Source organism: Asparagus officinalis, chromosome 4 (genome assembly GCF_001876935.1).
Source record: "Asparagus officinalis chromosome 4, Aspof.V1, whole genome shotgun sequence".
NCBI lineage: Eukaryota > Viridiplantae > Streptophyta > Magnoliopsida > Asparagales > Asparagaceae > Asparagus > Asparagus officinalis.
The window spans coordinates 84377114-84389953 of NC_033797.1; positions in this window are offsets into that span (position 1 = coordinate 84377114).

Here is a 12840-nt window from a genome sequence, read left to right on the forward strand (position 1 = left end):
CTTTGCTCTCAAGAATAGCATTCAGACCTTGGTTGAAGCCGGCGTCATAACGCTAAGGTAAGCCAAATAAGAACGGCAAAACTCCAAAGAGTATACGAGTATAAACTGTTTCTCAATCCTCCGACCGGTATAAGAGGTTAAACTACTCCCTGATACTCCAATAGGTATATGAGTCTAAACTGTTTCCCCACTTTTGACGGGAAGTTCCTGGAGAATATTAAGCTAATATTCTTAAGGATAACCCGGTTAGTTAACTGATAATAATGTCCGAACCAGTTCCGCAGACGAAACTGGGGGTGGACGATTTATGTAACGGGAAGTTCCCAAAACCACAGCAATGTAATGAATAAGAACTCCCATTCTCACCATGTCTATGCACTCAACACTCTCTCTGTTAGAGTCTGGACGTAAAGTACCCACTTGGTCAAACCTTCTTACAGTTAGGACCACAGTCAAAATCCCCTCTCGATTCCCCCAATGAACGAGAGGTCCACAAATTGAGCGATCAAACCTTCCTACAGTTAGGATTGTCTCAAAACACCCACTTGGTCAAACCTTCTTACAGTTAGGACCACAGTCAAAATCCCCTCTCGATTCCCCCAATGAACGAGAGGTCCACAAATTGAGCGATCAAACCTTCCTACAGTTAGGATTGTCTCAAAACACCCACTTGGTCAAACCTTCTTACAGTTAGGACCACAGTCAAAATCCCCTCTCGATTCCCCCAATGAACGAGAGGTCCACAAATTGAGCGATCAAACCTTCCTACAGTTAGGATTGTCTCAAAACACCCACTTGGTCAAACCTTCTTACAGTTAGGACCACAGTCAAAATCCCCTCTCGATTCCCCCAATGAACGAGAGGTCCACAAATTGAGCGATCAAACCTTCCTACAGTTAGGATTGTCTCAAAACACCCACTTGGTCAAACCTTCTTACAGTTAGGACCACAGTCAAAATCCCCTCTCGATTCCCCCAATGAACGAGAGGTCCACAAATTGAGCGATCAAACCTTCCTACAGTTAGGATTGTCTCAAAACACCCACTTGGTCAAACCTTCTTACAGTTAGGACCACAGTCAAAATCCCCTCTCGATTCCCCCAATGAACGAGAGGTCCACAAATTGAGCGATCAAACCTTCCTACAGTTAGGATTGTCTCAAAACACCCACTTGGTCAAACCTTCTTACAGTTAGGACCACAGTCAAAATCCCCTCTCGATTCCCCCAATGAACGAGAGGTCCACAAATTGAGCGATCAAACCTTCCTACAGTTAGGATTGTCTCAAAACACCCACTTGGTCAAACCTTCTTACAGTTAGGACCACAGTCAAAATCCCCTCTCGATTCCCCCAATGAACGAGAGGTCCACAAATTGAGCGATCAAACCTTCCTACAGTTAGGATTGTCTCAAAACACCCACTTGGTCAAACCTTCTTACAGTTAGGACCACAGTCAAAATCCCCTCTCGATTCCCCCAATGAACGAGAGGTCCACAAATTGAGCGATCAAACCTTCCTACAGTTAGGATTGTCTCAAAACACCCACTTGGTCAAACCTTCTTACAGTTAGGACCACAGTCAAAATCCCCTCTCGATTCCCCCAATGAACGAGAGGTCCACAAATTGAGCGATCAAACCTTCCTACAGTTAGGATTGTCTCAAAACACCCACTTGGTCAAACCTTCTTACAGTTAGGACCACAGTCAAAATCCCCTCTCGATTCCCCCAATGAACGAGAGGTCCACAAATTGAGCGATCAAACCTTCCTACAGTTAGGATTGTCTCAAAACACCCACTTGGTCAAACCTTCTTACAGTTAGGACCACAGTCAAAATCCCCTCTCGATTCCCCCAATGAACGAGAGGTCCACAAATTGAGCGATCAAACCTTCCTACAGTTAGGATTGTCTCAAAACACCCACTTGGTCAAACCTTCTTACAGTTAGGACCACAGTCAAAATCCCCTCTCGATTCCCCCAATGAACGAGAGGTCCACAAATTGAGCGATCAAACCTTCCTACAGTTAGGATTGTCTCAAAACACCCACTTGGTCAAACCTTCTTACAGTTAGGACCACAGTCAAAATCCCCTCTCGATTCCCCCAATGAACGAGAGGTCCACAAATTGAGCGATCAAACCTTCCTACAGTTAGGATTGTCTCAAAACACCCACTTGGTCAAACCTTCTTACAGTTAGGACCACAGTCAAAATCCCCTCTCGATTCCCCCAATGAACGAGAGGTCCACAAATTGAGCGATCAAACCTTCCTACAGTTAGGATTGTCTCAAAACACCCACTTGGTCAAACCTTCTTACAGTTAGGACCACAGTCAAAATCCCCTCTCGATTCCCCCAATGAACGAGAGGTCCACAAATTGAGCGATCAAACCTTCCTACAGTTAGGATTGTCTCAAAACACCCACTTGGTCAAACCTTCTTACAGTTAGGACCACAGTCAAAATCCCCTCTCGATTCCCCCAATGAACGAGAGGTCCACAAATTGAGCGATCAAACCTTCCTACAGTTAGGATTGTCTCAAAACACCCACTTGGTCAAACCTTCTTACAGTTAGGACCACAGTCAAAATCCCCTCTCGATTCCCCCAATGAACGAGAGGTCCACAAATTGAGCGATCAAACCTTCCTACAGTTAGGATTGTCTCAAAACACCCACTTGGTCAAACCTTCTTACAGTTAGGACCACAGTCAAAATCCCCTCTCGATTCCCCCAATGAACGAGAGGTCCACAAATTGAGCGATCAAACCTTCCTACAGTTAGGATTGTCTCAAAACACCCACTTGGTCAAACCTTCTTACAGTTAGGACCACAGTCAAAATCCCCTCTCGATTCCCCCAATGAACGAGAGGTCCACAAATTGAGCGATCAAACCTTCCTACAGTTAGGATTGTCTCAAAACACCCACTTGGTCAAACCTTCTTACAGTTAGGACCACAGTCAAAATCCCCTCTCGATTCCCCCAATGAACGAGAGGTCCACAAATTGAGCGATCAAACCTTCCTACAGTTAGGATTGTCTCAAAACACCCACTTGGTCAAACCTTCTTACAGTTAGGACCACAGTCAAAATCCCCTCTCGATTCCCCCAATGAACGAGAGGTCCACAAATTGAGCGATCAAACCTTCCTACAGTTAGGATTGTCTCAAAACACCCACTTGGTCAAACCTTCTTACAGTTAGGACCACAGTCAAAATCCCCTCTCGATTCCCCCAATGAACGAGAGGTCCACAAATTGAGCGATCAAACCTTCCTACAGTTAGGATTGTCTCAAAACACCCACTTGGTCAAACCTTCTTACAGTTAGGACCACAGTCAAAATCCCCTCTCCAGATCTGTGCCTAGGCACAGATCTGAGTGCCTATAAATAGGCTAGGCCTTGGTTCATTTTTGGGGGTTGGAAATTTTGGAGAGAGGCGAAGCCCTGCTGGATTGGAAACTCAGAACCAAACAAGATTCAAGCTTTGGGACTTCGAGGACTTGCACATCCAGATCTGGTGCTCGGCGATCATCAACGTCAAATAAGGCAGGTGTTCGAGAGGATCAGATCTCAGATCTACGCGTACGAACTCCGGATCTAGGCTTGGTCTTAGATCCCGAGACTTGGACGATTGTTTCCTTGGTGAAACAATCCTCCCCGGCTATTATTTCCTTGGTGAAATAATACCCGTCGTACTGCGTAGATCCGACCGGATCTAGATCTCGCGGTGGTCCACGGCAAACAACCCCGGCGCAGGCAAAGAACCCACCAAGCGAGCGACCGCAAAACAGGAGCTCGCGATTCGTTCGTCAAATAAGGAAACAAAGTTGTAATCTTTCTTATTTTTATTTGATTTTCGTTGTAACCGGATCTTATAAAAAGACCGGATCTTTTGTAACTCAAAAAGTTGAGAAACGATTTTTCCCGCGAACACGATGAACAATAATTCTCTTAATCCCAATGCCAAACTTATTGCTAGAATTATTGCTCAAAATCTGATTCCTAAAACTGGTAGTTTTGATCATTTTGCTCCTGACAAGATCAATGTTGTATATGCCATGTTTGCCAGAATAAAAGTTGATTGGGCAAACGTTTTTCTCAAAAACATGGCATCTAAGCATTTCAAATTTCTACCATTTGGTTCCTTCATCACCCTTATCCTTCAACACTTCGGTGTTGATCTCACACATGAACCCAAAGTTGAACCCAAGAAGAACTTTATTGATAGAGTCTCTCTCTCTCGTATGTAGCTGTCAGACTCTTTATCTGATCCCACTGTTCCATCATCTTCCCGTTCTCAATCTAGAGCTTCCTCTTCCACTTCTGATATCTGTGCCCGTTTGGATCGCCTTGAGACTCAGGTCTCAACTATTCAGAGGGATGTTAGGACCATTATTAATTATCAGCGTCAGTCTCTAGGGATTCCGGATCCCTCTTCCAGTTCTGAGTCTGGTTCTGAGGAGGGCCCTGCTGATGGATCTGGTTCAGGCTCTGATGATGGATCTGCATCTGGCTCTGGCCATGCTTCTGATGGTGACGGTGATGGTGATGATTGATTTTGCTGCTTATTGGAGTTTATTGGATTTTGTGCTTATGGTGATGTTTATGTCTTCGTGAAACAATACTTTACACTTATGCTTTTATTCTATGTTTTATTTGCGACCTTACCTCTTTAGGAAAGGCGCTCGCTACGCCCTCTACAAGCAAAAACGCTTTCCCTTTTCTTTCATGCTCGTATCTGATCCGCTTGCTACCTGACGAGCACGGAGAAAAAGACTTTCTTCGTGATCCGTACGGAAAGGAGTTTGATTTCCAAAGTGCCGGAGCTTTGAGTTGTAATAACTCTATGTTTGTGTGGGAAACAATGTGTCTTTGTGAAACAATTTGTGTATGGTTTGTAGTTTTATGGAACAAATTATGTTTGTGGAAAACTATGTAGTTTTTTTATGTTTAAGTGATGATTTGTGATTCATTTGGTCTATATATTGTTTATGGTTGTATTTGTATGGATATGGTTGCTTAGCTCCTATGTATAAATATGATCTTTATATATCACTTATGCAAATTGACAGGGGGAGCTTTAGCTGTAATTTGTTTATTATCTGTGCTTATATGCAAGAGGAGCGTTGCTCCTATTTTATTTTCTTTCCCTTTTTGATGTGTCGAAGGGGGAGAAAATTATATATTTTCATTTCATGTTTTATATGGCTTATATATTTAATTCATATTGTATGTGGTTTATCAGCATATATTTCATATCAATATATAAATTGTTTGTCATCAGTAAAAAGGGGGAGAATGTTGACCCTATAGTTTTGATGATGATTTGTTAAACAATTTATCGCTAATATATTCTCTAGTTTCGTGTTTATGTTTCTCTTTACAGGTATTTCAACACACAACAATCAAGCGTTAAAGATTCAAGTTCATATGTGTGGATTTACCTAGGTATAAGTTTAGTTTACTTATATATATTGTATGTTTATATTTAAGCTCAATATATGTACACTTAACACGATTTTTGACGTTTTCTACCAAATAAATGATTTTTCATCAAACGTCATTATAATATCTTTTATCTCATGTTTACAACTCTTTCATACTCTATTATATATACATAATACATGCATGAGATATATTTACGTATTTATGAGTCATATCAAAATTTTCATATTCATAAAATACAGGTTTTACGATCACTTTTCAAAAATAGTGTGTTTTTGCAAACGAAAATTATTTTTCCAAAAATTCCTTTTCTAACATGTTCATTTTATCATTTAGAAACTTTCCCCAAAGTTTTATTATTTTTGGAATTGATTTAATATTTTTAATGCATTTTTAAAATTGGCCCAAAAACCTATCAATGCCAAGTATCAGTTTGTGGTCGACCGTCACTGTCGATCGCCGAAAGTTAACTTTCAGAATTTGGCTTTCATATGCCCACGGTCGACCATGACGATCGATCGTGGACCATCCAGAGAGTTTCGCGGTCGACCGCCGCGGTCGACCGTCGCTTGTCCAGAGCTTTTTTTCCTGTTTCTGATCCCGCCGATTTAATCATTGGTTTTTAATGGCTGTTTTCACAACGGCTCTCTGGGGGCTTTTTAGTCTTTCCAAGTTGGTTTTTGGCTGATATTTGAGAGGGTATAAATACCCCATTGCTGCTCTCTTTTACCAATCCAAGTTTTGTGTTTAACAAAATATTAAGTGTGTTTAAAAGACCTGTTTAAGCTGATTTTATCAGCCTATTTCAAAAGAAGTTTTCCTACAACAAGAAGTGGCTTTCAAATCCTATTGGGATCATCATCTACTGTTCTTCTTGTTTGAGAAGTTTTCTAAACTCTTATATAGCTTATTATTCCATTTTCATTTCATTAGCTATATTTACTGAGTTGTATTATTTTCATTCACTGTTATCACACACACATATTGAGCTTAATATTTTCATACTATATAGTGTGGGTTGTGGGGTGTGATTTAGTGAGTGTGAGCTTCATTGTGTTCTCATTTGTTATTTGAGAACAAATCATTGTATTTATCTTTTATTGTGAGTATCACTTGTAATACACTTGTACACCGAGAGAAGTGTGAGGCGAGAGACGGGGTCGAATCCAATAGGAGTGGCGTCGGTTGACGAACCTAGGGAGAGGTTGCATCCGAGCACTTGAGGAGGAGGACACGGGCTAGGTTCCTACACTTAGTGTGTAAAGTGTGATTGCATAGTATTTGGTGTGTGAGAGTTTTCGGTGAACTTGTAAACCGAGTGTGTAGAAGTTTCGGCTTCCAAACCAGATTGTGATAGTGGAGATCTCCTCGAGGTGAGGAGCGGGGACGTAGGTCGTGGTGACCGAACCTCGTAAACATATCGTGTGTTTGTGTTTTGCTTGGCTTATATTTTATTTGTGCATATTCTTATTGTTCTTATTCATATCTATCTCTCGCAAGAACATATTGATCAACATAATTTTAATTGGCAATTAATCGGGATTAGATTAGCATAAGACCCTAATCACCCCCCTCTAGGGTCTAACAAAGTGTTTCCTGTGGAATCCTTATGGGTAGTGCGGTAAGACCACATAATTCCTGGTAATCTTCGACCCGGTTCCCAACTGCCATGTCCACCTTCTTCTTCAATGCCTAGAGTATGCATTTGTTTGCGGCATAGGCAAGCCTGTTCCATTTTGGGTGCGCTATTGAAGTAAACATGAGCTTTGTTTTCCACTCTTCACAAAAATTTTGAAAGCCTCTGCTGTTGATTTGGGTGTTGTTGTCGGTGACAAAAGAGGTGGGAACTCCAAATCTACAGACGATCAATTTTGATACAAAATTGGTGATATTGCTCTCGCAAATCTTGGCCAACAATTCAGATTCTATCCATTTTGTGAAGTAATCAATGGCAATAATCAGGAATTTTTGCTGCCATGAAGCGATGAGGGGAAGTCCCAATAAGTCCAATCCCCATTATGAAAAGGGGATGAGGGTTAAGAGGGGAGTGAGCTTAGCAGCCGAAGCTCTTAGCACGCTAAAAAAGAATTGGCATGCCTTACATCTGGAGTGTAGGCATCAAAAATTGCCTATAGGTTCCCACACGCAGCTCAAGATGAAGAGAAGGCGATGAATACCATTATCCGAGTAAAATGGGATTGTCCGATGCCGTAAAGATGTAAACGAATGCATGAAGCGAGTCGGCGAAGAGTACAAATCAACAGAACACGCAAAACGACAAAACGACGGACAAAACAAACCCGTGTTTTGCACCTATGGTGCAAAACACCATTAGTGTTTCGTACCTGTCAGAACTCCCAGAACGCGTTTTCGATGGTTTCGATCTGTTTCGACGCCTGAACCTCCCTAACTCCCTTATGGATATCTCTAAACATGGTTAAGTGGTTTTAACTAAGGATAAGATCAAATCATTAGTTCTTATCAGAAAACACAGCTTTCAAAGTTTATAAATACAAGCCTAGGGCTCCTATACACGGGCAATCAGGAATTTATAGCTGTCAATGAAGCCTTGTCATTTTGAACAGCAGAGGAGCATGAATTTCAGAAAGGAGGAAGAGAGATCTACGAGTTCTTCAGCATAAAAAGGAGGAGTTCGGTAGATCTACGGCCCCTTTAGCGGTAGATCTACGGCCCCTTCAGCACATGTTACCAGCTTTCCTTGAGATCAAACTTTAATTTGATCTCGAGAAGAGTGTTTGCCTCACCTTGCTGAGTCATTCACTTCAATTTCTTGTTTCCTTTGCGAGACAACGAAATCAACCGGATCGGACCCGTGGTGGTCCATGGATAAACCCCGGCATAGGCAAAAGCCGTAAGCAGCGGGTGATAAACGTCTTCTGTGTGTGTTTATAGGAAATTCTCTATTTAAATTATTTTGCGTAGAAAAGTTTTATAAAAAGGCTCACTCTTTTGAGTAAAAAGTCAATAAATGATTGTAATGAGTTCCCAAATGAATTAAATTTCTAACGCAAACATGCTAGCAACCATAGTGGGAGCTAACAGCCTCACTGCCGAGGCTGTCGTGTCGCAACCTATGATCAAGATCCCAGTTGAAGCAGAGGTCGAGTACGAGTTCGACCAGCAAAAGTTCGAGGAGTACGTCTCATCCTCCTCCTCCAGATCCTCCTCTCCTTGCAAGCGCAGGAAGACCTCTTCGTTGAAGAAGTTTTGTTGGTCTTCGGATCTGAAGACACATAGCATTGATTCTCGACCTATCACCTCTCTGGTACCTAAGCAGGCTGGATCTGATGCTGATAACAACTCCTCATCAATCAAGGAGTTTCCCGTTAAAGCTATGCCAATTTTGATGAAGAGGGCTCATCAAAGGCTGCGCCAACGTCTTGCCTATCAGTTTGCTAAAGCTCTGCAGCAGGTGGACGGACTCCGCTATCAAGCACACTTGGAATTTAGGAGGCGCCAAATGACTAAGCCACCACCGTAGCAACCAATGGACTCCTCAACCAACAAGTGGGTCCGTATTAAACGAGCCCGTTCGACTCTCGAGGAGCTCATCCAGAAGCGTCGCGCATTTCTTGTTCACGCAAGGATTCTTGTACAATAGGCACTGGAGTTGTAGAGGGAAGAGGCGGCCAAAGAATCATCGAAATCTAAACAAGTCTAGGTGTTGAAGGCCAAAACAACGCCGAAAACACCACTAGAAATAGCTGAAACACCTCTACTTGGTGCAAAACACAAAATGTGTTTCACACCTGGTGCAAAACACGAAATGTGTTTCACACCTGGTGCAAAACACGAAATGTGTTTCGCACCTAATGGTGCAAAACACCAAATGTGTTTCACACCTGGTGCGAAACACCAAGCGTGTTTAGCACCTGGTCCTAGCTCCACACATGTTTCTTAGCCTCCAACAGCTGCCGATCCTGCTCCATCTGATCCCGTATCTCCAGTGAAGGCTCATGGCAGCGTGGACCTATCCAAATTCAAAAAGAAGATGGTGGATCGCCTTGGTCCTTTGCACAAGGATCGGGACAAAGCTCCAGTTAAAGAATTCTTGGGTCCGGTAAACAAATCCTGAGCGACTCTTCAGGCTGGAGGTCGTACGTGTCCTCCCAACAAGTTGAAGACATCCTATATCGGGAAAACACTCGTAACCGCCCACTTGGGGATGCGTGTCTAGGTTCAGGAGCCCGTTAAAATTCTACACTTGCAAGGGGGTGGATCTAAACGTACGACTCCTAAGAGCGCCAACAAGGCATTACATCCCCGGAAGGAGACGTATCCGTTACATGACAATATCATACTTGGGGAACCAAGTCAACAGCTGATTGGTTGCTCTAGCCACAACACTGATGAGTTGTACAATCATGCTAGGGATATGAGGAAATCTCAAAAGAGAAGTATCCCATAATCGGACTCTCATTGTCCATGTGAAAAGTTAATCAGGGCAGTATTATCATAATGTAGCTACCCTAAGACCGCTCTACGAAGGGTCTCGATATTCGAAAGAATCTCCACTGAAGTGTCCAAATCTATATCAAGACACTTCTACAAGAAAAAATCTGTCGGTCATGATGATGAGCTTCCGAAAGTTACCATCAATATGGTCGATAATGGAAAATCAACAAGGAGTTACAGCCCTAACTCTTTCTTGGAGGCATCTCAGCACATCGCTTGCTTACGGTCAGGAACTAGATGACCTAGACCAAATAGAGGATACTCCTCAGAGGATGAAACGTCAGACGCCATCTCCACAATCTCTTCTGACAATACGGTGTCCAGCATATGACAATCTCATGAAGCATTCACGATTAATGCTGAACAAAAGGCCAAAATCCTCGAAGACGCTCTGGCCAAGCAGAAAGAGAATTTCAAATTCAAATTAGAAATGACTGTGCAACAGATAAGGGAATTGCATGATCAACAGATTCAAGCCTTATTAAATCAGATTGGTGAATCTAGCAGTCACAACGCTACTAAACAAGGAGGTAGTGATTTAGACGTGGATGAAAATCCCAACGCAGGTACCCCTTCTGTTGACCAAAATATTGTGCGTGGTCCCACTGAGGGTAACAATGCTAGGGGTGGTCTAGTTATTTCTCCTCAAAATCGTCCGAAGAAAAATACAAGTGAGGATGAGAAAATGAATGACCTGGAGAGGAAGATCAACGCATTGATGTTTACTCAAGAGGTAAAGAAGACTGGTATTCCGTTTCCCTATCCAAGAGAATAGGAGTTGATCCTATATCCGGCAAAGTTTAACCTAATCAACTTTACGGCATTCGACGGGAGAGGATCACCCACTCAACATTTAATCTACTTCAAGTCCCACCTAGGCGTGATCTCTAGTAATAAACCCTTGATGGTTCGGTCATTCGTTGGCACCCTTCGTAGAGCTACCTTCGATTGGTACCACCGTCTCAAGCCAGGAAGTATCAACAGTTGGGATGATATGGAGAGCATGTTTCTCACTAACTTTTTCAATGATGGCACTGAGGTGTCAATTGGCACGTTGTTTGATGAGAAGCAAAAAGATGAAGAAACGATCGACAACTTCATTAAACGCTTCCGGAATAAGGCAATGAATTGTCGAGACCCGGTCATGGAAGAGTTCATCCTCCAAACTTGTCACAACAACCTCTCTTTGGACATGCTAGAAGCCATGGGAACAATGCTCCAAAACGTGAAAATATCTGAAGGTGTGTGGGGAGCAAGCCGAATGCTTCCTCAAGAGCAAGAAGGCTGAGAGAGGCCAACTGGCAGTGAATCTCCCTAAGCAGAACTTCATCCCTCATGGTAGAGGGAAGGCACTAGTAAAGTCAGTGGATGAGAATCATATGTTCCAACTACAGCCATAGCAACAAGCACCAAAACAGCAATCGCCTCAATGGCAGCGACGACCTCAAAGGCAACAGAAGGCTTCTGAGCCCAAATTCCCGAAGGAGTATTCTTTTAAGGAAGACGAGGTCCCTGGTATATTTAAATACCTTCTGGAGAACAACAAGATCAAGTTGCCTCCAATCACTGACCAGGAGGAAGCTAAGAAGACTATGGATCCGAAATACTATGCATTCCATAGGGCCATTCATCATCACACCAAGACATGTTATGCACTCAAAGATAAAATCCAGGCCTTGATTGACGTCGGGATCATAACTACGAAGCAACCAAAGGAAAAGAAGGTAGGTGCGAACACAGTTACTATCAGCTTCGGGTCTGTTCCCCTAACATAATTTCAACCAGAACCCCTGACGAATGTGGAAATCAAGACCGTCAACGACGATCCTCACGGATAGTGCCAGAAGCGACTAGTGCCACATATGGCCCCAAACGGTGAAATTCTTTGGGTCCATCCGGATCTGCTCGAAGACGAACAGTGGATGGGTCCTCTTCTAAGAAGAAATCCAGGGGAAAGTCTTGTTGCGCCACCACAGTGATTCTGGAAGAAAACGACGAAGGGATCCCTACCTTCCCGCTTTCAGACGATGAACATGAAGCTTTTATGACCAGCGAAGAACCAGCCTTTGTCACTAGAAGTGGGAATGAGTATCGATTCAATTATCCCAAGGTGATCGATCAATTGACTGAGCAGGGGATGGTAACGACCATGCCAAAGTCTTCTGAAGAACCTTAGCAGCAATCAACCAATAAACAGAGGGAGGCTATTGTTCGCGGGAAAAATTACATTCATTGATTCCATTGTTTTCTTCAGCAATAGTTTATCGGTTACAAAAGATCCGGTCTTTTTATAAGATTCGGTTACAACAAAATCAAAAAATCAAAAAAAGATTACAACTTTGCTTATTTGTGGAACAAATCGCAAGATCCTGTTTTGCGGTCTCCTGCTTGTGTGGGTTCTTCGCCTACGCCGGGGTTAATCCGTGGACCACCGTGCGATCTTGATCCGGTCGGATCTACACGGTATGATGGGCGTTATTTCGCGAAAGAAATAATAGCCGAGGGGATTATTTCACAAAGGAAATAATAGCCCTTAGTAATCGAAATCGGCCAAGCAAAATCGGTACTCTTCTCGGGATCAAAAGCCAAGTTTTGATCCGGAGGATGACCATGTGGATCTCAGATCTGATCTCTCTCGAACTCCTGCCTTGTTTGGTGTGGATGATCGCCAAGAACCAGATCTGAAAAGACGAGTCTTCAAAGCATCGAAAGTTCAAAGTCCAATTCTCAATCCAGCAGAGTTTCAGCTCCAAAAATCCAACCTCTCAAACAATAAGCCTAGGGGTCTATTTATAGGCTCCTCAAACTAGATTTGGGCTCAGATCTGGGCTCAGATCTGGGCCCAGATCTGGTGGCTCGGCCCAGGTGGCTCAGCCACCTTGGTGGCTCGGCCACCGAGCCACCAAATGGTGGCTCGGTGGCCACCG